General features: G+C 36.4%; 1 pseudogene; it reads left to right on the top strand.

Moving 5' to 3' along the window:
• The first annotated feature begins 243 nt into the window (after positions 1 to 243).
• LOC126586714 (uncharacterized) lies at positions 244 to 3,845 on the top strand (annotated as a pseudogene).
• Positions 3,846 to 18,744: the final 14,899 nt, after the last annotated feature.

Raw genomic sequence — 18,744 nt, forward strand, 5'->3', positions numbered from 1 at the left:
AAATCGGTTCCTGTGATTTGGACATGTGCAAAGAAGGCCTACTAACGCTCCGGTTCGAAGATGTGACTACGGGACAAAGGTTCAGGGCCGAATGGGTAGAGGAAAACCTAGGAAAACTTTGGAAGAGACTCTAAGAAAAGACTTAGAGTACTTGGATCTAACGGAGGACATGACACAAAACCGAGCGCAATGGCGTTCTAGGATTCATATAGCCGACCCCACTTAGTGGGAAAAAGCTTTGTTGTTGTTGTTGTAATAAGATTATTTTGAGCTCTTAATTTTATAATTCTGCTTTTGAAGGAATTAATTGTTAATTGTTATGTTGAAAGTTAGGAGAGAGTTTCGTCTGCATAAATAAGTAAAAGATTCGATATGACTGTGGATATCATCTGTGTAGGCATCAAAGGGTTCCTAAACGAGCTGAAGATTATAGAAAACGGGATTCCGTCTGACTGGTACTTGATATTTGCTAATATTGCTCTTCTTTACTAATTTCGGTTGACATTGTGAATATAATTTACTGTTGAATGTTTTTTGGTACAAATTTAGTTTCAAATTTTGGGCTGGGCTCGAGAAGTTGAAAAATTATGCATTTGAGAGTGTTGGGGACTCACAATGTGGTAGGTACTGGGTTCCTGTGCTCAACTATCTTTTGCTCCAGTCGATGCTTCTTTTGCTGATGATGCACCTCTTCTACCTTCTGGTTTTCGCGTCATTTTTCTTGATTATGGAAAGGTTGGCCTCTAAACTAAATCCCATTCCCAAGTGATGTCTATATGACATAATTTATACCGCACTATGTCTTTTAAGGATATGTTCATTAATGCTCTGAAAAATGTTTCAGGAAGCTTCCAGTCCGAATCGCACCCTGGACTCTTTTCGTTCTTTTATGGTTGTATTTTGTTGTTCTTTCTGTATTGTTATTTCTTTATTTTTTTATTTATTTTTTAATTTATTTTAACTTCCGATAGTTGCTAAATCCAAATTTTAATTTTTTTTTTGGTGTTTTGGTAATGCTCTGTTTGGATGCTCAGAGAAAGAGGATTTACTTTTGGATATGCTCTATAAGAAACTACAATTTACATTTGGTTTTGGTTCTTTACTGATGGGATGTTATGATGGGGTTTAGTAACTTTCAGTATTCTTATATTCTTTTTAATCTGCAAAATCAAATTGCCCATTGAATTAAATTGTTATTGCATAATGTCATCAAGTTTACACCGACGACAATGAAATTACCAACTTAGAATTAAGGGCTCTATTAATTTATTCCAATTTGATGCTCTCATATGGTCGACAAATTTATATAGTTGTCTTATATTTTATAAGAGAAATTAAGTACATTGGACAACATCATTCATCCTCTATGTTTATTTTTAATTGCTTTTCTTAATCTATTTTCCCGTCATTTTTTTTCTGCTATGTAATCTCATTTGGTTTCGATTTTCCTACAGGTATTCATCTAAAAAAATACTTCATCCGTATACACTCTACATCACTGCTCAGGTATAGAATTCTTTCTTTTCCTTGCCCAATCATTATTTTCCTTTTACTCCATTTTGAATCTTCAGTTTGGAACAAAGCTGATATATGTAAATGGGTTTTACTCTGGGTTTAAAAAGGTCTGATCTTTTTTATTTTTTATTGCCAGAAAAAAAAATATGATTTTTGGTTGATTTGGTTGCATATTTGAAAGAGAGTGAGTGAAACACTGAATTTTAATTTAATAAATCATACTACATTCGCTGTTATCTTATTTGTATAATTTCATTTCTGCGTATAAATAATACTATAGAACCTACCTGGGTGATGTGCTTTGAGGTAAGATTGCTCACAATGAACCTCTGATTTTTGTGTCTTGATAGCACAGATTTACTAAGTCTAATTACTTGCTTTGCAACAGCTTCTTTCTTGCCTTCTTGATTGCCAGCTACGGATGCATGCATTGTACTTATGTCTCTGTAGATAATTAGTCTCTGTAGTTTAATTATCGTCTTTGAAATGTCCATCAAAATATTCAATTTTCCTGCGTTTTAAAGTTGAAGAGTGTAGTTTTTTTAGTGAACATAATTTCATGTACAAGTCACTTTTCATTTTTGCAGATTGTGGTCTGTTAATGTTAGATGCTTCAAGAAGCACTTATATGTGTTTTTATGGGAGCATTTGGACTTTTGATAGAAACTTCAAACATGTTTTAAATAAAAACATTTCTAGAAAAGCGCTTGAAAGTATAAATGCTTCACATAGAAGAGCTTTCAAATGGCTAATAAGCCCTTTGTTTCTTTGCAATTAAAGATTTGGCTTTGGATTTCAGGTCAAGCTGTCTGAGTACAGTGGGAACTGGGAATAAGTATGTGATTCTCTTTTTTTACGCATTTGACGTCACATTTGTTTGTCTTATAGGTAAGCATGTTTTCATAATCAGCATTTCTGCGTTGTGCATGTTTGGTGTAAATAGTTTTTGTATATATACGCACAAAGCTTATAACACATTTAGTCCTCATTCTAATAGTTATATACAATACTTATAATCTATTTCACATTCCCATGGCAACGTGCAAGCTTCCATATATAGGAATTTGATAAGCAATGTACATTATCTAAAATTTGGGACTGATCATAAAAAAGGGTTGTTACCACAGCCCGGTTTCCACCGCCATCACCAGGTGGCGCAGCCCCTCTTTGCCTCTGTGTATATTTGTATTGTACCATAGGGAAGGTAGGGGGAAAAGTGGGTCTCTCCTTTTTACTACTTCCCTTAGATCTCTGCAAAAGCATACTAAAGTTTTAATATTTTTTATTTAGATCCGTGATGATTTTGTGGTGATTTAGTTTGTTAAATTCACACCAATTTTCCTCAGAAGCCCAAGCTGCAACCACAATGTCCATGGAAAACAGGGAGTCCGATCGGGGAATTGCTTCAACGGTTCATCCAATTCAGGGAAATTGAAATCGGCAGTCCTCCTCTTCCCGCCCCTACTCCACTCTCCTCCATACGCACGCCCATCTTTCTTTATTCTTCCTATTTCTTCTCTTTAATTTGTATCTTCTGTTAGTTCTTCACCCGATTTACATTTGGTTGGTAATTTTGTGTTTTGCGTACTATGTTTTAAAAATAGGTAATGTGTTCGAATTCCCTTTTTGTGATTTCGGGGGTTCTGTTTCTAACCTCGGATCGTATATTATGTTGATAACGTTTAAAGTGTTTTGCACATCGCATGGAGATTGTTATTAATGATTAGACCAACAATTATCCACATTCTCTAAGTAGGATTTCACACAATATGAAGTAAACCCAATACTTAGAATTGCATACCTCTCGGACAAATTAAGCACCCTTTAGTGTGGGTTTGTATATGGGATTTATCTTTTCTGTGTTTGATGATTGTAAATTGCCATGGATGCTTGAAATATGGTGTTGAAGAAGAGGCTAGATTTTGGATTTAATGGCTTCTTAATCAGTTATTTCATTACGTAATTATCTCAACTTTATTCTAAAGTATTTCTCTTTATTTCTACAACAATAGTTTAAGGGCTTTAGTCGGTACTCATTTAGTTATTTGTTAGTATGTTTTCTAAATTTAATAAAAAAAATCATGATTTGTTCGCTGTTTGATCTTTCCATGAACTCTTTTTGTCTCAATATTGTTTCTACTGCTCAGTGTTTCAATATATTTGTATTGAATTGATTAAAGTTGTGTCTTTATATTTTTAAAAGGAAGTTTCAAAGTGTTTCTGAATGCAGGACGAGGAGAATGTGATGAGCCACAAGAATAGTTAAGTAAGAAATGAAGTTCTGAGAAGTAAAGCATGTGAATCATTTTTGTTGTACATAGGTTGTTAATGATAATACACCACTAATAATACCTTCGAAGAACTCACAGAAAGATGCAGAGTTCAAAGAGAAAGAAGAAGAGAAAGAATAGAGAAAGAAACTGTATTGATTTGTCTATATTCCTTACTGAATTACAATATCTGTTATTCAGTTATTTATACATGGAATCCAAACTTAGCTAGTAAGCTATTCACGTAACTAACTAACTAACATAAGCTGAGTTGGCTGTCTATCTGACCCTTGAATGTTGTAATGAGTTGGCAGTTCATCTAGCCATTGATTTATGATACTCAACATTCCCCCTCAATCGTGGCTGGGGTACTCAACCTAAGATTGTAACAATGTCGAAGAAAGACAGGGCTGTGAAGACCTTTTGTAAGAACATCCGCAGTTTGATCTTCAGTTGGAATGTAAACCACCTTCAGATCTCCTTGTTGAACACGTTCTCTCACAAAATGAAAGTCAGTATCAAGATGTTTGATACGAGAATGAAAAACAGGATTTGCAGTAAGGGCAATGGCTAACATATTATCACAATGAATTATGGGAGGTGAAGGCAGACACACTTCTAAATCATTTAGGATTCCCCTTATCCAAGCAACATCAGCTGCGGTATGGGCAAGAGCCTTATATTCAGCCTCAGTTGAGCTTCTTGATACTGAACATTGTTTCTTTGATTGCCAAGACACGAGATTGTTGCCTAGATACACTACATATCCTGTGATTGACCTTCGAGTATTGAGATCAGCTGCCCAATCAGCATCTGAAAAAGCAGTGATTGTCCTTGTCGTCATTTGATCAGCTGAATATAATATCCCATGGTGCAGTGTACCATGAAGATATCTGAGTATTCGTTTCACTGCTGCATAATGCCTTTCTGTCGGAGAACTCATGAACTGACATACTGTATTAACCGCATATGCAATATCGGGCCTAGTAAAGGTCAGATACTGCAACGATCCGACGATACTCCTATAAAGCGATGGATCAGACATTAAAGAACCATCAGAAAATAGCATTTGATCATGAGGTTTGCATGGAGTAGCAGCAGGTTTACATGTGTCCATACCTGCCTTATGGATCACATCCTTTATATATTTTGATTGATGCACAAAGATATCCCCATTATTCTTATACGAGATCTGCAATCCCAGAAAAAATGTCAATTGTCCCATATCATTAAGATCAAAGACTTCAGATAACTCATCAATCATCTTTTGAATCTTGATAGAATTGGAACCGGTCAATATAATATCGTCAACATAAAGGAGAAGAATAACAATATCCCCATCATCCTGCTTGATAAACAAACTTGTATCAGAAACTAAAGCCTGAAAATTCATGGCAGTCAAGTAAGATGTGAACTTTGAATTCCACGCCCTTGGAGCTTGTTTCAAACCATATAGGGATTTGATTAATTTGCACACATGAGTGGGATGGGATGCATCGACAAACCCTTGTGGTTGTTTCATGTAAATCTCTTCTTGCAAGTCACCGTGCAAGAACGCATTTTTAATGTCAAGTTGTCGAAGTGTCCAATGGTTACTTGCTGCTAAGGCCAATACAATCCTCACCGTAGTATGCCTCACTACCGGACTAAAGGTATCCAAGTAATCAATACCTTGTTCCTGAGAAAATCCTTGAGCCACAAGCCGTGCTTTATACCTGGAAACACTACCATCAGGATTTTTCTTCACTTTATACACCCATTTGCTGCCAACAATAGATCTGTCACTTGGAGGTGGTACTAGAATCCAAATGCCTTGACTTCGAAGGGAATCATATTCTTCTTGCATCGCTTGCTGCCATTGGGGTAGTGAAGCAGCTTTTCTAAATGTATTTGGTTCAGAGGTATCAGTGATGGCAGAAATAAAACTATAGCCTCCACTAAAACAATCGTCTTCAGTGAGCTGCAAAGATTGCAACTCAGGAAATGATGCTATAAATGCAGTATAATCTCGTCTTTGAATGACTGATGCGAAAATTACTTGACACACAAATTAAACCCTCTTTTTGACAATTGTAGTATAGATGTAAGTAGGGTATCGTTCTAGGCCGGGGATTAGGAGGGATTGCTAATCGATTCTAAATTAATTTTAAAATATTAAATAAGACTCAAGGACACAAAATTAGGCTAAAAACTCTAATAACTCGAAACACACTTAAAATGACTCAAAATAACGAAAACAATTAAATTAAACACTAGAAACTGAAATGGACGGAAATTAAATTAAAAGACTAACAATAAAGAAAACTAACTAAATAATATAATTTAATAATGGATGGGTGTTTGGTTTTGATGAAAAGTAAATTAAACTTAATTAAATTACAGAATTGACAAAAACATAAAATTAAGGTAAAATGATAAATGACGGACTAGCTAGAGGGTTCTTCTCCACACATGACACATATGCAACCTAAATTGATTTTCAGTTGTTCTTTCAATAAATTGTAAATCTCAACGCCCCAAATTAACCGTGAATTGCACTAATTAACCATCAGTTTTTCCACAAGTTATTGGGTTGGATGATTGCATACGACAACCCAAAACATTCCCTACAAGTTCCCTACATGAATTGCATAATAGAGATACAAGCAAGAATCATTAAGTTCTATGAAAAACATAAGCATTGACGAGACACTCGTTACTATGATTTGCATGAAACTTATGCCAAGAATTTACTTAACACGATTGTGGATAACAACCTTCACTACTTGTGAATATAAGTTCATAACGATTAGGTGAAATTCACTTATATTCTAGCATCAAATTCATGCATGTAAATTAAGTATGCATCCTTAATCGACATACAAAAATAAGTTATCAATCAAACAGTTAAGCAAATTAAATCACAACTCAGAAATCACAACTGAAGGTAATCAATTCATATTACAAATATATTCATGGCTTTGAATTAACCTCTAGCCAAAATAAACTTATTTACACATTATAAAAAAAATAAAAATAAAATAGAAGTTTGAAAAGATTAAACCGAAAGAAGATGATCTGCTGCGTTCGTGCTGATCAGTCATCCTGGCGCAATCTCTTTCCGTCTTCCTCGCTTTCCCGTGTCTTATCCAGCTCATGCTGCCCTTCCAACTTCCTTGCGTCCGTCACTCCCTTCTCACGCCCAGCTTCTTTTCAAACCTGCCCTCTATTCTATTTTCCTTTCCGTCAGTCTACCCGCGTCAACCCCTCTCTCCCCTCGTTTTCTCTCTGCAGCTTCACGCTGCCCAAAGGGCAGCCCTTTGCCTTCCACCAATTCCCCCCCCCCAGCTGAGCTGCTCTACCGTCAAGGCAGCTATAAGCTGCTTCTTATTTCCTTTTTTTTTTTTTTTCTGTCAGTGCCCTTCTTTGTTTATTCATTTTTTTCTTTCTTTATTCCTCCATCATCCTTATTATTATGCCGTGTCCTGCTTTCCGTCCCCTTTCTTTTATATATTTCCTACCCACTGACTTCCTGCTGCTTTATTCCTCCACCAGCCTTTTGCACCGCCCAAAGCCTTATTGCCACACATTGCAAGCTGTCAAAATCCCTCCTAGCCGTTGCAAGTGCATTACCAGCTGCCTTTCCACCTTGCAAGTTGTTGCAAACTTTTATTCTCCTTTTGTATGTTCTGTTATAAGTGGTCCGATAATTGAGTATAGAGAAATTCCATCTGCCAATTTCTGATCAGAATCCCCAACCTAAAGCACATGCCAGCTCTCAATTAGCAAATATGATCAGATGAATATGTCGATCCCATAAGCCATCTTTAGACTAGTAATTGTTATGCGACAAAAGGTTATTAGGATTGATTGGGGAATTGAGATAAGATCTATGATATGCGAAAAAAGGTTATTAATATTAGTAATCCATACAGAATTAAGTTCACAAGTGACTCAACTCAAAGGTGAAAACACAAGGTTTTGGGCAACACAGGGCCTTAACATTTCTGTTTGAACCAACACTAACCACGAAAATAATGTAAATAGATCTCATTTGTGCTATTTTATTTTCTTTGCATAACAAATCCTATAAACACAAAAATAACGTAAATAGCTCAAAAATATAAGGAACTAACTAAGAAAAGACGGGTAAATTTGAAGTAAAAATATATATAAATATGATCCGATCAAATACCCCCACACTTAACTTTTGCTAGTCCTCGAGCAAAACAAAGACAACTAGAACAAGAAGTAACAAGAAAAACATTAGCTTCCCTCTATGTGACCCTCATAGAATTTCATTCAAGAAAACAAATCATCAAGAACCATAGCTAGCATCAAGGAACTAATCCAAGTTCATCTTCCTAATTCAAATATTAGCAGTAATCTTTGAATCATCCTTGAAGTGTAGTGTGTGAGATAGCCATGCTAATGCAATTTCAAGTTTTTATTTTTCAAATCATTATATGCAAACTAGCGACTTTCTCACGGGATATGCACTCAATCACACATGTGTTTAGTTTTAATGTGTTTCGCTCAAAGAAACAAATGTGAAATTTCTACCATAAGCTTGCATAAAGATCACTTCTCCACAGTCATAATTGCAAAACTTAAATCAAGCGGACTTTTATTGGATGTAATGAGGCTTAGGGATAGGGTTATTGAAATGAAAGAATAGGAAAACACAAGTTCCAAGCTACATTGCAAGCAATTCTTTTGTTTAGATTTATAAGAACTCAAGCTCTCCAAGTATTCTTCTGATACCTCCAATCACACCCTTAAACTGAAACTTTAAAAACTTTTTATTTTCTTTGTATACAATCTTTCTTTTTCTTTTCTTTTTTTTTTCTTCTCTTTTTTTTTTTTTTTTTTAATACAAACATGAAATACCCCCACACTTATTCTTTTGCCAAACACCTTCAAAGTACTTCACAAACATTTCTCATAAGACAATCTCACATTGCTCACTTGGAAAGGGTAAGGAAAAATGTTTCAGGTATAAGGGTAGACATATCTGGTGATAAGAAATAAAAGGCTCAACATACACAGCTCAAATTGGCAATCTAATGATATCCTTTTTATTTGGGAAACATGGTTATTTGGGCCATGGTGGTAAACCTAATGCCTCTATCATTTCCAAGTTCATGCAATCAATGACAAACATTTCGAAAGATCGTTACGCAAGTTCTAGAGATGTATCTCACATAAGTTCATCACAAATAGGAGTGTATGAAAAATGCACACACTTTCAATAGGCTCAAAAACTCACATAAGATGTATATGGTCACTAAATTCACATATGAAGCTTTAAGTCATACTTTAGTTTCACATTAACAAGGCTATGTGCATTTGGTTTTTCAAAGATGATCAAACATGTACAAAACTAACAAGAGAATTAGGAATTTCACAAAACACATGTTAACTAAGTTCTTGATGATCATGGTTCAAATTTGATCCAATTATATCATTGGGTCGGGAAACTAACAAAAATCTAATTCAAAACAATAAGGGAAACAAGACAATATTTTTGGATTTTTAAATTTTCCGATTTTTTTTTTAATGAAAACAAAACTAATTAAGAAAACAAAAAGCAACAACATGGAAACAAATGAAATTCTAGAGATGTCTACCCCCACACTTAAACTTGACATTGTCCCCAATGTCAGAAAACATGATAATGCAAATAAAAAAAAAATAATAAGAAACAAAATAAAGCAATTAGACTGAAAATTTCCCTAATTTGCAGTAAAATCGAGTGATGACCCCCAAGCTAAAATTCTGCAATCAACTTCAAGGGTGGAAATAACCAAAAGTTCCTGCAAAGAAAAGAAATAATTCAGTTAAGTACGCAAGAAAATTAATTAAAAAAATTGCAAACGAAAAATTTAAAATTACGATAAAAGATAATGAATAAAACTAATAAGTAATCATTGGTCGTGGTTGTTGACTTTCCACAGCTTTCCTCTTGAACTGGTTTGGAATTCTGAGCGAGAATTGCACAATCTGCATTCTTCAATGCTTGTTTCCTCTGCATGGCGGGCAGGCACGAGGTAGAGGTTTTGGTCTGATTCTTTCTTCAATCTTTCCAAGTGCCCACCTCTTGCTTTCTTTCTCCTTGTCCCTAGCTGAGGATGAATCAGCACGTTGTCTCCACATGCTTCGAGGTCTCATTTTCACCTCCCTTACTTGTCCCCCAAGTAGATGTGGTAGACAAAACGGAAGCATAAGATGAAGAAGATGAGTACTCGAGAGCAAGGCTAGGTAAGCAATCAGGAAGGGGTTCCAGGCAGTTGGCTCCAGATCGGAAGATTGATACCAAATGCTGGCTGATTGCTCGCTTTCTCCTTGTCGGAAAACAAAGACAAGGAGAAGGACATGGAGAAAGCATGATATGAGATACTCTTGCTTTCAACCTTTATGATATGAAATACTTTTGCTTTGAATGGGTTGTTTTCAGGGGTATCCTAGGGAATGAGGAACACAGAGTAACTTAGGAGGATTCTTTGGGAATGCATTTTCAGAGATGAAGAAGTGCTGAGAGAGAAGTGCTGAGAAAGTGTGCCTTTGCTGTGGAAGGCGAAGGTAGATACTTATAGGGCTTTTCTTCACAACCGGAACTGTTCTCTCACTCATTGTCGGCAGCTGGTGGATGGATGAATAGTACAAATTACGCGCTTTCTGACAAAGCTGCCCGTAATTTCCGCAAAGCAGATTCCTCATTGATATCTGGAATCGGCGCTTCGAGCTCTGAGCATCGTCGATTGTAGAGGTAGCATGTGACACGTGCGGATAAATCTGGAAAAGAAGATTTGCCCGTGGGTTGAAGCCCAGCTTTTGAGAAAGCTAGCGTGTCATTAACTGTTGAATTTCCCTCTTCGATTTCTGAATTGGTGCTTCGACAAACTGCCCGAGAATTTCGCAAAGCAATTTGCGTGTGACAAGTGACGACACGTCTGGACAAATTGATCTTTTGAAATCCGGGGTTCGGCTCGTGGTTTCTGAGCAAGCCCAGCCTTTAAGAAATGAAACGCCTCTTTTCATAAAAGAATCCGGCTTTTGAGAAAGGAGCCCCGCCTCTTCGATTTGCGAGAGGACGCCTCTTCAATTTCTGAGGAGCGCCTCTTTGATTTCTTCCTTTTTATAGAGGCGTTAATTTTGTTCCACAACACACTTAAGCTCCCTCTTGTAAACACTCCCTTCTTGCACTTGTTTAAATCTTGATCATTCCGACTCTCTTCTTTCTTCACCACCTCTGAAAAATGTCTGGCCCCTCTGATCGTCGTTTTGACTTAAACCTTGGTGAAGAGGCAGCTCCGCCTTCACCAGACAACATATGGCGCCCATCTTTCATATCTCCCACCGGTCCTCTTACCGTGGGGGATTCGGTGATAAAAAATGACATGACCGCTGCGGTGGTGGCCCGGAACCTTGTCACTCCCAGAGATAACAGACTGCTCGCTAGACGGTCCGATGAATTGGCGGTTAAGGAGTCTCTGGCTCTTAGCGTGCAGTGTGCCGGTTCCGTGTCCAACATGGCCCAACGCCTATTTGCCCGAACCCGTCATGTTGAATCGTTGGTGGCTGAAATACAGAGTCTCAAAGAGGAGATTAAAGGACTCAAGCATGAAAATAAACAATTGCACAAGCTCGCACACAGCTATGCCACCAGCATGAAGAGGAAGATTGACCAGATGCAGGACACCGATGGTCAAATTTTACTTGATCATCGGAGGTTTGTGGGATTGTTCCAACAACATCTGCCTTCGTCTTCTGGAGCGGCACCGCGTAGTGAAGCTCCAACTGATCAACCTCTGCTGCCTCCTCCTTCTGTGGCCCCGCCGACTGCTGAAGCCCCGCCTACTACTAAAGCACCACCCGACCAATGAAAACTATTAGTTTACATCATTGTAAAATATTTGTACTTTTTTATTATTATTATTATTTTTTTTATGTATTTTTTTTTTTAAATTTTAAATTTATCTTTTTTTTTTTTATATATATGTAAATTAATGTAAAGAGACTTTGGTTAACCTTCCCCCACACTTAAACTAAATAACACAAACTAACTAAACAAAACAAAATGAAAGCAGTAAAGATAAGGGTGGAAGAATGCAAAGCTGATTGGGTTAGTGATTCCAAAGCCTCCCTTCGTTGAATGTTTGGGTTGCCTCCCAAGAAGCGCTTGATTTAACGTCTTTAGCCGGACGCATCTTTCCTTTAAATTTCCCTCGGCTCCATTTGAACCTAAAATCAAAGAAAGAAAAATAAATCAAAAATCAAAAGTAAAATACACAAACACCAATATAAACATAAACAAAAACAAAAATAAAAGGATTAGCAAAGTTGCTAATCCCCGGCAACGGCGCCAAAATTTGATGCGAAAATTACTTGACACACAAATTAAACCCTCTTTTTGACAATTGTAGTATAGATGTAAGTAGGGTATCGTTCTAGGCCGGGGATTAGGAGGGATTGCTAATCGATTCTAAATTAATTTTAAAATATTAAATAAGACTCAAGGACACAAAATTAGGCTAAAAACTCTAATAACTCGAAACACACTTAAAATGACTCAAAATAATGAAAACAATTAAATTAAACACTAGGAACTGAAATGGACGGAAATTAAATTAAAAGACTAACAATAAAGAAAACTAACTAAATAATATAATTTAATAATGGATGGGTGTTTGGTTTTGATGAAAAGTAAATTAAACTTAATTAAATTACAGAATTGACAAAAACATAAAATTAAGGTAAAATGATAAATGACGGACTAGCTAGAGGGTTCTTCTCCACACATGACACATATGCAACCTAAATTGATTTTCAGTTGTTCTTTCAATAAATTGTAAATCTCAACGCCCCAAATTAACCGTGAATTGCACTAATTAACCATCAGTTTTTCCACAAGTTATTGGGTTGGATGATTGCATACGACAACCCAAAACATTCCCTACAAGTTCCCTACATGAATTGCATAATAGAGATACAAGCAAGAATCATTAAGTTCTATGAAAAACATAAGCATTGACGAGGCACTCGTTACTATGATTTGCATGAAACTTATGCCAAGAATTTACTTAACACGATTGTGGATAACAACCTTCACTACTTGTGAATATAAGTTCATAACGATTAGGTGAAATTCACTTATATTCTAGCATCAAATTCATGCATGTAAATTAAGTATGCATCCTTAATCGACATACAAAAATAAGTTATCAATCAAACAGTTAAGCAAATTAAATCACAACTCAGAAATCACAACTGAAGGTAATCAATTCATATTACAAATATATTCATGGCTTTGAATTAACCTCTAGCCAAAATAAACTTATTTACACATTATAAAAAAAAGAAATAAAATAGAAGTTTGAAAAGATTAAACCGAAAGAAGATGATCTGCTGCGTTCGTGCTGATCAGTCCTCATGGCGCAATCTCTTTCCGTCTTCCTCGCTTTCCCATGTCTTATCCAGCTCATGCTGCCCTTCCAACTGCCTTGCGTCCGTCACTCCCTTCTCACGCCCAGCTTCTTTTCAAACCTGCCCTATATTCTATTTTCCTTTCCGTCAGTCTACCCGCGTCAACCCCTCTCTCCCCTCGTTTTCTCTTCGCAGCTTCACGCTGCCCAAAGGGCAGCCCTCTGCCTTCCACCAATTCCCCCCCCAGCTGCGCTGCTCTACCGTCAAGGCAGCTATAAGCTGCTTCTTATTTCCTTTTTTTTTATTTTCTGTCAGTGCCCTTCTTTGTTTATTCATTTTTTTCTTTCTTTATTCCTGCATCATCCTTATTATTATGCCGTGTCCTGCTTTCCATCCCCTTTCTTTTATATATTTCCTACCCACTGACTTCCTGCTGCTTTATTCCTCCACCAGCCTTTTGCACCGCCCAAAGCCTTATTGCCACACGTTGCAAGCTGTCAAAATCCCTCCTAGCCATTGCAAGTGCATTACCAGCTGCCTTTCCACCTTGCAAGTTGTTGCAAACTTTTATTCTCCTTTTGCATGTTCTGTTATAAGTGGTCCGATAATTGAGTATAGAGAAATTCCATCTGCCAATTTCTGATCAGAATCCCCAACCTAAAGCACATGCCAGCTCTTAATTAGCAAATATGATCAGATGAATATGTCGATCCCAGAAGCCATCTTTAGACTAGTAATTGTTATGCGACAAAAGGTTATTAGGATTGATTGGGGAATTGAGATAAGATCTATGATATGCGAAAAAAGGTTATTAATATTAGTAATCCATACAGAATTAAGTTCACAAGTGACTCAACTTAAAGGTGAAAACACAAGGTTTTGGGTAACACAGGGCCTTAACATTTCTGTTTGAACCAACACTAACCACGAAAATAACGTAAATAGATCTCATTTGTGCTATTTTATTTTCTTTGCATAACAAATCCTATAAACACAAAAATAACGTAAATAGCTCAAAAATATAAGGAACTAACTAAGAAAAGACGGGTAAATTTGAAGTAAAAATATATATAAATATGATCCGATCAATGACACCACTTTTCAACCTTGTTACCATCTGGTGAACAGACTCAGAAGAATTTATATTATCAGAAGGATCTGTGGTAATGAAAGATTCATTTTGTGATGAAAATGGCAAGATTACCTGAAGTTGGGAATCTGAATGGACAGGCAACACTGATGATGTACCAGAGTGATGATGAGGGGAATAAGACTCTTGATCTCGCTGTGAAACCAAAACTGACTCCCTGGAATCTCTTGATTGTGACTCAATTACAGTATTCATAACTGGTGTAGCCGATGACACTGAATTGCCTTCTTCTGGAATACCATGATCATCATGTTGTACATTGGGAGTATTTGAAGCTAGATGAGGCATTCGAATAGCTATATACTGTTGATGAGACTTTAGAGAAATTCCTGAATTGACACCTTTGGTACCAGAATCTAGTTGAAAAGGATAAACATCCTCATCATGTATAACATGCCTTGAAATAATGAACTTCCTACTATGAATATCATAACATAGCACTCCTTTGTATCCCATTGCAAATCCAAGAAAAACACATTGACTTGATCTAGCTTGTAGCTTATTTCGATTATAAGGTCTAAGATATGGATATATTGCTGTCCCAAACACTTTAAGATTGTGGATTGCAGCATTGTCACCAAACAAAATCTGATAAGGTGACTTATGATCCAAACCTTTGCATGGCATCCTATTTATCAAAAACGCAGCATATGAACAAGCATGATACCAAAACACAATAGGAATTGAAGCTTCTGTCATCAAACTTAAAGCAGTTTCAACTAAATGCCTATGCTTCCTTTCTGCAATGCCATTCTGTTGAGGTGTATAAGGACACGAAATCTGATGCAAAATACCTTTTTGATCCAGAAAACCTTTCATCATACTATTGACATACTCACCACCACCATCAGTTTGAAAACATTTAATTGAACTGTTAAACTGTGCCTGAACAAAAGCATAAAACTTTGCAAAAATCGGAAACACATCTGATTTATTTATCATTGGAAAAATCCATACAAATCTTGAGAAGTCATCTACAAAGCTGACATAATCCCTATACCCTTCTATAGATCTCTGTGGAGATGGTCCCCAAACATCTGAATGTATCTTTTCAAATTTATGTGTTGCTCTAGCTTGTTTTACAGAAAAAGGTAATCTACACATTTTCCCTGAAATACAAGCTGTACAAATAGTAGAAGAGAAATCTTTATGAACTAATATACTTGCATTTTTCAACATTGTAGACAGTACTTCTTCATTTGGATGTCCTAATCTCTTATGCCATATTGAACTTGTCACTTTCTTTCCAAGAAATGCTCCACAGTGCTCCAACTTTGCAGCAAATGAACCCTTAAAGACAGATACTGGTATCTTGAACAATTCCCCATCATCACTCTTTCCTTGGTACAAAATCACTCGGGTTGCCTTGTCCTGTATAAAGAACACCAAATCATCACAAATAAACCAACATCCATTATCTCTACATAATTTCTTAACTGACAGCAGATTCATGGCAATAAGTGGAACATGTAATACATTATTTAGCACAAAGGTATGAGTATCAGTAACAAGTTCAGAAGCACCAATATTCTTAACATTCAAACCTTATCCATTTCCTATGGTGATTTTAGAGTCACCATTGTAAGGAGTGGCATGATTAAGATGTTCAAGATGAGCTGTCATATGATGAGTGGCTCCTGTGTCAACCACCCAAGTATCGGCATTAGAAAAACCATGGACATTCTGACTTGCTTGTGGCACATTTGATGTTTGAGCAGCCATTCCCACAGGTGTGGGATTCAATGATTGTGGTGGAGGAGGTCCTTGATAAGAGTAATTATTCCTGTGATAGCACTGTATAGCTGTATGACCCTTCTTACCACATATCTGACAGAAAATGGGACCTTTAAAATTTCCTTGAGCACTATCTGTCCTGTAATAGCAATTCGGTGCAGTATGGCCTCTTCTTGAACAAATTTGACATTCTGGAGATTTGCCATATTTGTAGTTTGTATTGCCATGCCAACTGCTTCCTTGGTTAAATCCACTTCCACTTGAAAAGTTACTGGAACTACCATAAGAACCCTTTTGATTGTCAACAGAACCATTGAAACCACCACCTGAACCATTAGAATCACTAAACCCATAAGACCTATTCCCAAAGTTGGAATAAGATCTTGAATTATTGGTATTACCATTGTTTCTCCTATTACTGTTATTGTTGAAATTCGACCTCTGTTGGAAAGATCTTCCACCATTTGCAGCAAAACCTGAACCCCCATTAAAATTGCCTGGACCATTAAGCTTCTGTGCATTCGAGCTTTCACCTTGTTCAAAATTCTGATATCTTCATTGACCTCCTTGTCCATTTGGCAAATCACCATTAACATACATTGCCGACATGGTTCCAGCAAGATTATTCATTCTTGTTTCAAAAGAACCCTCAACACCAATTAACTGAGCCCTGAAGTCCTTTAGAGATATAAGTGTATCCCTAGCAAGAATTATAGTCTTGATAACTTCAAACTCTGATGGCAGTCCAGAAAGTACATCAATCATCAAATCATTATCAGTTATCTTCTCCCCTGCAGCCACAAGCTGATCTTTAATAGCCTTCAGCCGAAACAAGAAATTATCAACTGAATCAGAACCCTTTTGTGCAGTGTGAAACTCAGTTTTCAATTGATTGACCCTCACAACAGAAATTGAGGCAAACCGTTCATGTAACTTCTCCCAAGCCTCCTGTGCAGTCTTGCACCATATCACATGATCCATCACTTCATCACTTAATGTAGCAATGAGTAAACTCAGTAATGCCAAATCTTGCTGAATCCAGTGTTTGTAAGCCTGAGATATCTCCTTTGTAACACCACCTTCAACCGTAATACAATACTTCGGAGGACATTGTGATTCCCCATTGAAAAAATCAAACAAATCATATCCACGAAGAACAGACGAAAACTGATAACTCCATTTCACAAAATTATCCTCATGCAATTTTACAGTAATCATACCAAGCAGACCTTCAATCTTTACTGAATTTATAGCCATTTTGCAAACACCAAGAAGAAAGACAAATGCAGTACCCGAAATTCTTGATTAACAGACAACCAATCTTGAATCTTGACACACAACTCTCACTTTTGACTTCGGCCTTCTATGAAGTAAGAAACTCAACAGACAAAAAACTCCGCATTCTTTCAATCTTTTAATTCTTCAGCAATCAACAATCTTTCAATTAAACTTCTTCTTTCATACTTCTAATCTTTTAAGTTTGCAGCAATCAACAATATTTCAATCAAACTCCTTCGTAAACAATATGCACCCAACAATATTTCGCATCCACACCAAGCAATTCATATATTTTCACTGAAACATTCTATCAAACAGTTCATCTACAAACTTCAAAACACAAAGAAAGACAAGGATCGAGAATACCCGAAAACCGAACTCCTGAAACAGAATGAAAATTCCAAGAGAAATCCAGAACTTCTTCACAATTACACCTCCTGATGCTCAAATCTCAGCGGAAGAACCCAAAAAAAAAAAAAAACACCAACCATGGCTCTTGATACCATGATAATACACCACTAATAATACCTTCGAAGAACTCACAGAAAGATACAGAGATCAAAGAGAAAGAAGAAGAGAAAGAATAGAGAAAGAAACTGTATTGATTTGTGTATATTCCTTACTGAATTACAATATCTGTTATTCAGTTATTTATACATGGAATCCAAACTTAGCTAGTAAGCTATTCACGTAACTAACTAACTAACATAAGCTGAGTTGGCTGTCTATCTGACCCTTGAATGTTGTAATGAGTTGGCAGTTCATCTAGCCATTGATTTATGATACTCAACAGTTAATATAAAGTTAGTATAATCAGGTGCAGTTTATTTACTTTGATTTGTACTTAGAAAGCTATCTATGATTTGTACTTAGAAAGCTGCCATTTTAGTTGTACATAATCTCTTAATGTAAATTCAAAAGAACGTACATCTAAAGTGAAGCCATATTTCTACCATTTAAATATGGGTTCAACTGCTTTGATTGACTTCTAAATTATCAGAAGATGGGTGTTTTAAATTGTGAGTACGGTTTCAAAACCCGTAGCAAAGCGCGGGCATCTTTACTTGTGTTAGTTGATTTGTCAATTTTTGGAGCTAATATTATTCCAAAGGCCATGCATTTTGTTTGTTATCTGACTGGTGGTGGAGGTGAGCCCCCCATGCCCACATGATCTTCACTCGTTCATTTCGGATTCAACGGTCCTCGCAAATAACGAATGAGGATTCTCTTCGGAATTTTTTTTTGTGAAGATCTAGATGATTTTTTTTAATTGTATCCGTTTATTGTAAATTGTGCAGCCAGTTTTTATTTGGTATTATTTATGTTCAATTTTAGATAATAATTTTAAAATAATTTCTAACCATAAAATATACGATAAATGAACCCGATTAA

This window comes from Malus sylvestris, chromosome 10 (genome assembly GCF_916048215.2).
Source record: "Malus sylvestris chromosome 10, drMalSylv7.2, whole genome shotgun sequence".
Taxonomy (NCBI): domain Eukaryota; kingdom Viridiplantae; phylum Streptophyta; class Magnoliopsida; order Rosales; family Rosaceae; genus Malus; species Malus sylvestris.